The sequence below is a fragment of the Cherax quadricarinatus genome, chromosome 1 (assembly GCF_038502225.1).
Source record: "Cherax quadricarinatus isolate ZL_2023a chromosome 1, ASM3850222v1, whole genome shotgun sequence".
NCBI lineage: Eukaryota > Metazoa > Arthropoda > Malacostraca > Decapoda > Parastacidae > Cherax > Cherax quadricarinatus.
The window spans coordinates 14865810-14874460 of record NC_091292.1 but is presented as its reverse complement, the minus strand read 5'-3'; the positions used below and the strand labels follow the sequence as shown (position 1 = coordinate 14874460).

Here is an 8651-nt window from a genome sequence, read left to right as displayed (position 1 = left end):
AAGACACCGCGAGACTCCAAGCGGACATCAACCAAATCATCAAATGGGCCACTCAAAACAATATGAAGTTCAATGAGGAGAAATTTCAACTACTCAGATATGGGAAACTTGAGGAAATTAAAAATATATCAGTGTCTACGACAAATTCTAACTATACAATAGAGAGGAAAAGTAATGTGAAGGACCTGGGAGTGATAATGTCAGAGGACCTCGCCTTCAAAGCCCACAACAATGTATCTACCTCATCTGCTAGGAAAATGATAGGATGGATAATGAGAACCTTCAAAACTAGGGACGTCAAGCCCATGATGATTCTCTTCAAATCGCTTGTGCTCTCTAGGCTGGAATACTGCTGTACACTAACGGCCCCCTTCAAGGTTGGTGACAGTGTAGACCTGGAGAGTGTACAAAGAACTTTCACGGCACACATAAGTACGATAAGGCACCTAAATTTCTGGGAACAGTTGAAGGTCCTTGTCTCAGTAGTAGTTCCAGTTCCTAGTAACCAGTTACCAGTAACCAGTGTACCAGTAGATGACTCACTACCAACCGTCTCTGCGTGAATCACTGACTGTATTCATATTGCTGCTGACCATAGAAGGATTTCAAACACCCCCTCACATAGGCACTGTGGGTCAGTTAGTCTTACGATAGAGAGCAGAGAGGCAGGACGGCGGTTGGCGCCTTCACACACCTTCCAGTTATATTATACGTACTACCAGCCTACGTGAGTATTTTTACCCTATCCACGTTTTCGAAACCCACATGACAAATGGTGGCAGCGGTGGGAGCGTGGATTTAAGGGTATTTCAAGATGTTAGAAGACTGTTTGTGGGGAGCCGGCAGGTCAAAGGTGAACCGTAGCTAGCCGCTTACCCTCACTCACCACCACCCTGTGTACTCCAGCCTGCATGCCTGTTACAGCCGTTTTTCAAGCTTCCTGGCTTAGTTTGTGTGCTAATTGCTTCAATCTCCAAGGGGTTGACCCGGATTTTGCAATTAAGCCAGTCAGTAAGCCAGACTGTGGAAGTGAATGCCAGTCAGCCTATCATCCAGCCTGTCTCTTGTCATCCACCTGCTCCTTCATGCTGTGTGCATCGTTACACGTCTTCCAGTCAGCCATTCTCGTGGGTTAAGCCAGTCAGCCAACCCAGCTTCTAACCCAGCTGAGAGAGAGAAGTAAGCCACGCAAGTTCCTCTGAAGTATTGTCTCATATATCGCTTGTGCTTGGATGATGCTAAGAGTGGTCTTCACCATCCCTGTGGCATAGAGTGGCTTATCAAGCCACCTTCGTGGGTAGTGAGTGGAGTGTGCACCAGAGCGCCAGCGAGAGTCACGCTCCCTTCACCCACCCGCCACACACTCTTCACTCACCTACCTGTGGCTGTTTTCACCCTTGTACCGGGTCCTAATACTGTTTTGGCTCACATAATTGGTCAAGAGATTGTAGCTGAGCGCCAACGATAAAGCCAGTTATGTGAGTTCACCTAGAAAGCGCATTTCTTCCGACAACAGTGAGTGTAGGAGGCGTCAGTCATCACTGCGCAGGACAACCTTCGACAACCTTCCCCTCATCACCAGTTACTCCATCTACTACTCCAGACTCCAGTGATAATTTTATGTTTAGAGACATTTTTCTGCATTTAAAGACATTTGCGTGTGTGAGACATTTATAGTGAATTTCTTGTGTACTCTAAGCCTTGTGTTTTCAGTGTAGACTCTGTTTCTTTGACTCGTTATTTTTGCAATATTTTTCAGTGTTATCGCTCATCTCATATTTTTTCATCTGTGTTTTTTTATGCTACTCTCTGTCTGTAGTAAGTATTATTGTGTAGTGTACCAGTCAGTCACTCTGTGTGAAGTAATTCATTCATTTTTTTTTGTATTCTTTCAGCATTGTATTCTCCAGTATTTGTCATTGTAGTTCATGCAGTGATATTCACCCCAGTATACCAAATTATCCATTTATTTCTATGTGTACCTTTTTTTTCGTATGCCAGCAGTGTCTCATTCCTCTAATTTTTTCGCAGACTTGTGTACCATTATTTTTGCCAGCAAATTTTTGTCGTATCAGTCACAGCAAGATTTTGTTGTAAGAATATACTAAAATAATGAATACGTGAATAAGTGTTGTGTGCCCCGCCACTTGTAAGTGTTGTGTGCCCCACCACTTGTAAGTGTTACACTTCCAGTTTTGTTTCTTGTTTTATTTTTATTCATATTGTTCATATTTCTTTGAACAAATTCACTCTTAGTGTAATTTTCTTTTTAACGTAAAGTGTTTTCTTTACTCTGAGTAAATTGTTTTGTCTAATTTACAATTAAGAGTTAAAGTGTTCAATCGGTTTTTCTTCATATTTTTATTTTTATTATTTAACCTACATTTTCCCAGTGTAACTTTTATTGCTGCAGTGATTATTTCTACACCTCATTTTGTTGCACTTGTTCTGCAGTGAATTATTTTCTTTTATTGATATTTTTATGCATTATTATTCTCAGTTCATTATTGTTTGCATCTTGTTTTTCATTTTATTATTTTTTTGTCATGTTGTCTTTGCATTATATTTTAATTTTGTTTATGCATTCTTAGAAAATATTTAAATTTTCCAGTTATCTCTCGTTGCATACAATTTAGTCATTTTATTTTATACTTTTTATATTGATTTAAAATTTTATTAGTTAATTCCTTTATTAGCAAGAGTAAAGACAGCTCATTTTGCTTTTAATTCAGTCTCCAGTAATATTTTTACTTGTAAATTTCAATGTAATTTTTATCTTGGCCAGCAGTCCTTTACATTGATTTGTCCTTCCTCTTGCAGTGTATCTTAGACATTTTTTTATTACTTCTGCAGAAATAGTTGCATCTCTTTTATTTCAATTTTAGCCTTTTGTATCATTTTTATTGTTCATTAATTTTTTGCCTTATTTGTTCTCGTGCAACTTCTTTGCCATTATGTCTCACATACTGTCAAGTGATACTTTAGTGAATGTCGACACTCAGACCTCTCAGGCTACTGCTGCTGCTGTCATCAGTCCTCACAGTTCCTTAGCGACTGACAGACCGACCCAGACACTGAGATACTATAGTTATACTCGTGATTCCCTTGATGCGTTACCTTTATTCAATGGCCATGTACATAGTCTTGAAGCATGGTTTACTGCCATTCGTTCTCGTGCTAATGCTCTAGTTGAAGGTCCTCCTTCAGAGGAAAGTCTTATCAGACTTGCTAAAGATTTGTCATGTGGGTTTCGAAAACGTGGATAGGGTAAAAATACTCACGTAGGCTGGTAGTACGTATAATATAACGGAAGGTGTGTGAAGGCGCCAACCGCCGTCCTGCCTCTCTGCTCTCTATCGTAAGACTAACTGACCCACAGTGCCTATGTGAGGGGGTGTTTGAAATCCTGCTATGGTCAGCAGCAATATGAATACAGTCAGTGATTCACGCAGAGACGGTTGGTAGTGAGTCTTCTACTGGTACACTGGTTACTGGTAACTGGTTACTAGGAACTGGTACTAATACTGAGACTTGATCTGTATTTCTTGGAACGCAGGCGAAAGAGATACATGATAATATACATCTGGAGGGATTGGTACCAAACCTGCACACAGAAATCACTGCCTATGAAAGTCAAAGACTCGGCAAGAGATGAAACATTCCCCCGATGAAAAGCAGGGGTGCCACGAGTACATTGAGAGACAACACAATAAGTGTCCAGGGCCCAAGACTGTTCAACTGCCTCCCAGCATACATAAGGGGGATTACCAGTAGACCTCTGACTGTCTTTAAGAAGGCACTGGACAGGCACTTAAAGTCAGTACCTGACCAACCGGGCTGGGGTTCATACATCAGCTTGTGTGCGGCCAGCAGTAACAGCCTGGTTGACCAGACCCTGATCCACCATTAGGCATGGTCTCAGACCGAGCCGCGGGGGCGTTGACCCCTGAAACCCTCTCCAGGTAAACAATGTGATGTATCTAATAGTTATAATTAAAAGAAAAGATCAAATTAATTACTAACAATAATATAATAGCTGCCCCGTGACTCGGTTAGCAATAGGATCAACTTACAAACTGAGTGCCCGTGGTTCAATCCCCAGCATGGGTGGAAACGTAGAACTATGATAGGGTTGGGCTTTGAAATGATCTGAGGTAAGATAATAGCTCTTAGCCTGTAAAACTGGTGCTTAAAAAATGAGATTGCAAGATTACTGGCCGTCTTCTTGTCATCAGTGCCGAGGTTGGGAGACTACTCTCTCCCGCCTTGGCATTGGCTACACTCATCTTACTCATGGGTATCTCATGGAGAGGCACCCTGTTCCTCTCTGTGAGCAGTGTCAAGTTCCAGTATCGATTAGCCACATTCTATTAGACTGCCCACTCTATCAACGAGCACACAGAATTTACCTCCAACGTGGTCTCCGCTCTATTACTCTCTCTTTACCTTCCCTTCTTGCTGATGGACCCTCCTTTAATCCTGACTCTCTCATTGACTTCTTGACAACGACTGATTTACTCCACAAACTCTGATGATGATACCTTTTGCGCTCGTCTCAGCCCTTTCTACCTCAATCTCTTGTTGCCCTCTACCCTTGCACCATCCACTGCCCCGCTGTTCTCCGTAGCCTATTACTCATCCATCTCCTTTTTGCCACCTGATACCCTCGCTTCCTTCCTGCCCTGCAGCGCTGTATAGCCCTTGTGGTTTAGCGCTTCTTTTTTATAATAATAATAATAATAATAATAATAATAATAATCTAAATGTATATGTATGTACCGTAAGGTATACACTGCTCTGGGTATATGCTGTATGTGGAAAATATATAGTATATTTTCCGAAAATAGTGTATTTATATGTAAATTAATAAAATATATTGTATTTAATAAAAATTATATTATAAAAAATGGGAAGCTCGGTGCCTGTGCGGTCGAGCAGGGAGAGTCGCCATGTTTTAAATGAGCCAAGAAAACGTTAGTGAAAATAAGGTGTATAATTTTCATTGCTCTAGAGGTTATATTGGGCTTACACCTCTCAAATAGGAGCCGAAATTGTTGGATGTGCATTTCTGCATAATTTGAGCATTAAATCGATGTACAGGACAGCTCCAGGAACCTCAGATAAGCAATCTAAATTATGTTTGTAATTCTGGCCAGTATTATCATCATAAATTTGATTACAGGGGGGTTTTTGAGTATGATACACAGTAATCTCCAGACTAATTGGTGAGTGTTATGATTATAAATTCTCTTTCTGTTATATAAATGTGTATATGTAATCATTTATTAATTTTAATATACAGTCCACAAAAATTATAATAATTTTACCAGAAGTACTGGTGTGTATGTACATTTCAATTGCAATTAATATAAGTCTAGAGCAACTTGTGGAGAGATAGATGGTAGGTATCGACCTAGGTGTCCTAAAAATTCCTACTTGTCTCTGTAATTTTGATAAATAATAATTATCTTCGTTACCATTTACTTGTATGTATGTAATGAGATTCATCCAGGTAAATGTAATTTTCCACACTGTATATGCTCTAGCTTATTAGGTGCACAAGGCGAACCATTAACCTCTCACCCCCCCCCCCCCGGCACTGTATGACCCCTGTGAGCTTAGCGCTTCTCCAAAAATATAATAATTACTGTTTTGGGGTCCTAATGGTAGTTAATCACATCATCTTCATTGCATCTCCTGCCTCCATATTTGCCCTCCCTGTATTCAGCTGATGAAGCCTGCTGTGTAGGCGAACAGTTTCGAGATGAAGGTAACTAACTGATGCACGTGTCTTATTTATCTAGTTAAGTTAGGTTTAACAGTTTTATGTACCACATATCCATCCTGTGGACAGTAGTCAAAATATTACCAAGACACGTACTGTGTCCAGGGACTGGTGGACGACACTACACGAGTGAAACCGTTGGATATGTGGGAGGTTTAGTCTCCACCTCCAGATGTAGAGTGCAGACCAGGCGATAAAATTAATGAATTTAGGGAAAACTCATTCAAAAATGTCAAAGTATTTTATCCACAGTGGTATATTACCATCCATTCTGGAAAAATATCCTGACTTTGTCCACTATAAATATCGCATAACTACTAAACTTTTCTAGAAGCATACCTTGCTAAAATATATTACCTGGAGGGTGTTTAGGGGGCCAACGCTCCCGCGGCCAGATGTCGTGGGGGTTCGTCAGGAGATGTTGGAGTAAGAAATACACACGTTGGATGTCTTGGAGGAGTATAATTAAGATTCTTGAGGATAGCCTAGGCCTGCCTGTCGAATCTAATCTATGCGTAGTGTGGAACTCCGTGATAGAGCTGGGCCCCAGGCTTACCACTTACGTGTGAGGATCTCGTGACGTCATAGCTAGCAAGGGAGCCTATCTATAAAGTAGCTGAAATTATCTAAGTATACTACACAAGTATACAGTAACACTACTGACAGATCCATGACCAGGCCTTGCGGTGGATCAGGGCCTGATCAACCAGGCTGTTAGTGCTGGCCGCATATGAACCGATGTACGAGCCACAGCCCGGCTGGTCAGGAACTGCCTAATATTAGGTGCCTATCCAGCTTCCTCTTGAAGACAGCCAGGGGTTTATTGGTAATCCCCGTTGTGTATATTGGGAGGCAATTGAGCAATCTTGGGCCCCCTGACTTACTGTGTTGTCTCTTAGCGTACTCATGGCACCCCTGCTTTTCATTGGGAAAAATGTTGCATCGCCTACCGAGTCTTTTGATTTCGTAGGGAGTGACGTGATTCCCGTGTGCAGATCTGGGACTAGTCCCTCTTAAGATTTTCCATTGTATATTATCATGTATCTTTCTTGCCTGCGCTTCGAGGAGAACAGGTCAAGGGACTCTTCTGTATATTCTCTAGGTCTACAGTTTTACCTCTCTTCATTGAAAAGGGCTGTTAGTGTACAGCAAAGCTCCACCCTAGTTTTGAAGGTTCTCATTATCCATCCTATCATTTTCCTAGCAGATGTGGTCGAGACATTGTTTTGAGATTCTCTGACATTATCACTCCCAGGTCCTTCACATTAGTTTTTCGCTCTATTGCGTGATTGGAACTAATTTTATATAATAGAAGGTAATATTTTTGCGACTTAATTCATGTCTGCATAAATAACTCATAACGATTGCAACGAGTCATAAACATATAAATAGTTCGTTACCACTGTAACTTGTTTAGATATTAAAACTTTGTGGTCCAGTCCCTGGACCCATTATGTACATACCTCTGTAATCAGTCTTTTAATTACGGCATAATAAAAATATTTAACTAATTACACCCAGTCCTCATTTCCTTACCTAAATTATTTACTTCACTGACGCTGCTTGGCTGTTCCACTCATAATTCTGTTACCAAGCCAATACGTTCCTCTATTATTTCTAAATATGACTCCATTGTCGCGAGTTTTCTCTTTGTTAGGTATTTTCAGCGCCTTATTTATACCCTCTTTGTTTATTCGTCTCTTCCCAGCGTGTACGTCTGGTGTGTTTAAGTTTTCTAGCAACTTTATACATGTCACGAACATTTGTAAAACGATATAATCTTATTCTCAATATTTGTAATCCTCCCAGATATTAAAACATTGATTGTTTCCCCTTTATGTTAATGTATTAGTATCCCCATCACCTATAATCAAACCTGTAATTCCTTAAACCATTAAACTTGATAAAAAAAATATATAGCGTGAACTAATTGGATATTCAATTTTCTTGTATTCATTGTAACTCCTAAATTTATACTTACACTAAACCTAAGAGACTGTATAAAATTACTCACATTGTCATTGCCTTATTAATCTTAAATTGCCTTATTAATCTTAAGTTCGCACGAAATGCTCTGCATATTAACGGATTTTCTGCATGTACACCTAAATGTCATTCACAATTGTACAAACATTGTATCATGTTGAAATAAAGTACTATTCTTCTTCTTCTTCTTCTTCTTCTTCTTCTTATTATTATTATTATTATTATTATTATTATTATTATTATTATTAAATTTGATCACTTTTGCACATGTATTTGCAGTGGAAATAATACATTAGTGGAAGTAAGTTTCAGTGACTCTTGGGGGAATATCTAAATAAGTCAAATCCGCATAATTTACTACCTGGAACGTGTTTCGGGGGTCAACACTTCAGCGGCCCGGTCCATGACCAGGCCTCGTGGTGGATCAAAACCCGATCAACCAGGCTGTTACTACTGGTCGCAAGTGAACCGACGTACGAACCCCAGCCTGGCTGGTCAGGTACTGACTTCAGGTGTCTGTACAACTTCTTAAAAGACAACCAAGGGTCTATTGGTAATCCCCTTAAAAACTCGAATTGCGATGGCCGGGAATCGAACCCGGGTCAACTGCTTGGAAGGCAGCTATGCTCACCACTATACCACCATCGCCGGGTAGTTTACTTTGTATGAATGGATATAAAAACCGTGTTTATTGCACCCCGCTGTAGATGTGTATAATATATGTACTTAACCAGAATCAAGTTAATCACGTCCTTATCTTTCTGGATAATGAGAAAGATGGAAGTGAGTCTGTGGTGATTCACAGATTAAATGTTATCTTGCCCTCAACGAAAGATATGGTGTCCTCAGCAGTGACCATGAACATTAATGAGGATAGCAA

The 8651-nt window shown here is 40.2% G+C and overlaps 1 non-coding gene across 1 annotated transcript; it reads right to left on the bottom strand.

Annotated features, from left to right (window-relative positions):
• Positions 1-8347: 8347 nt before the first annotated feature.
• On the bottom strand, positions 8348-8419 carry TRNAG-UCC (transfer RNA glycine (anticodon UCC)). Its single transcript has one exon. It is a non-coding gene; the product is annotated as a tRNA-Gly (tRNA).
• Between the last annotated feature and the right edge of the window lie 232 nt (positions 8420-8651).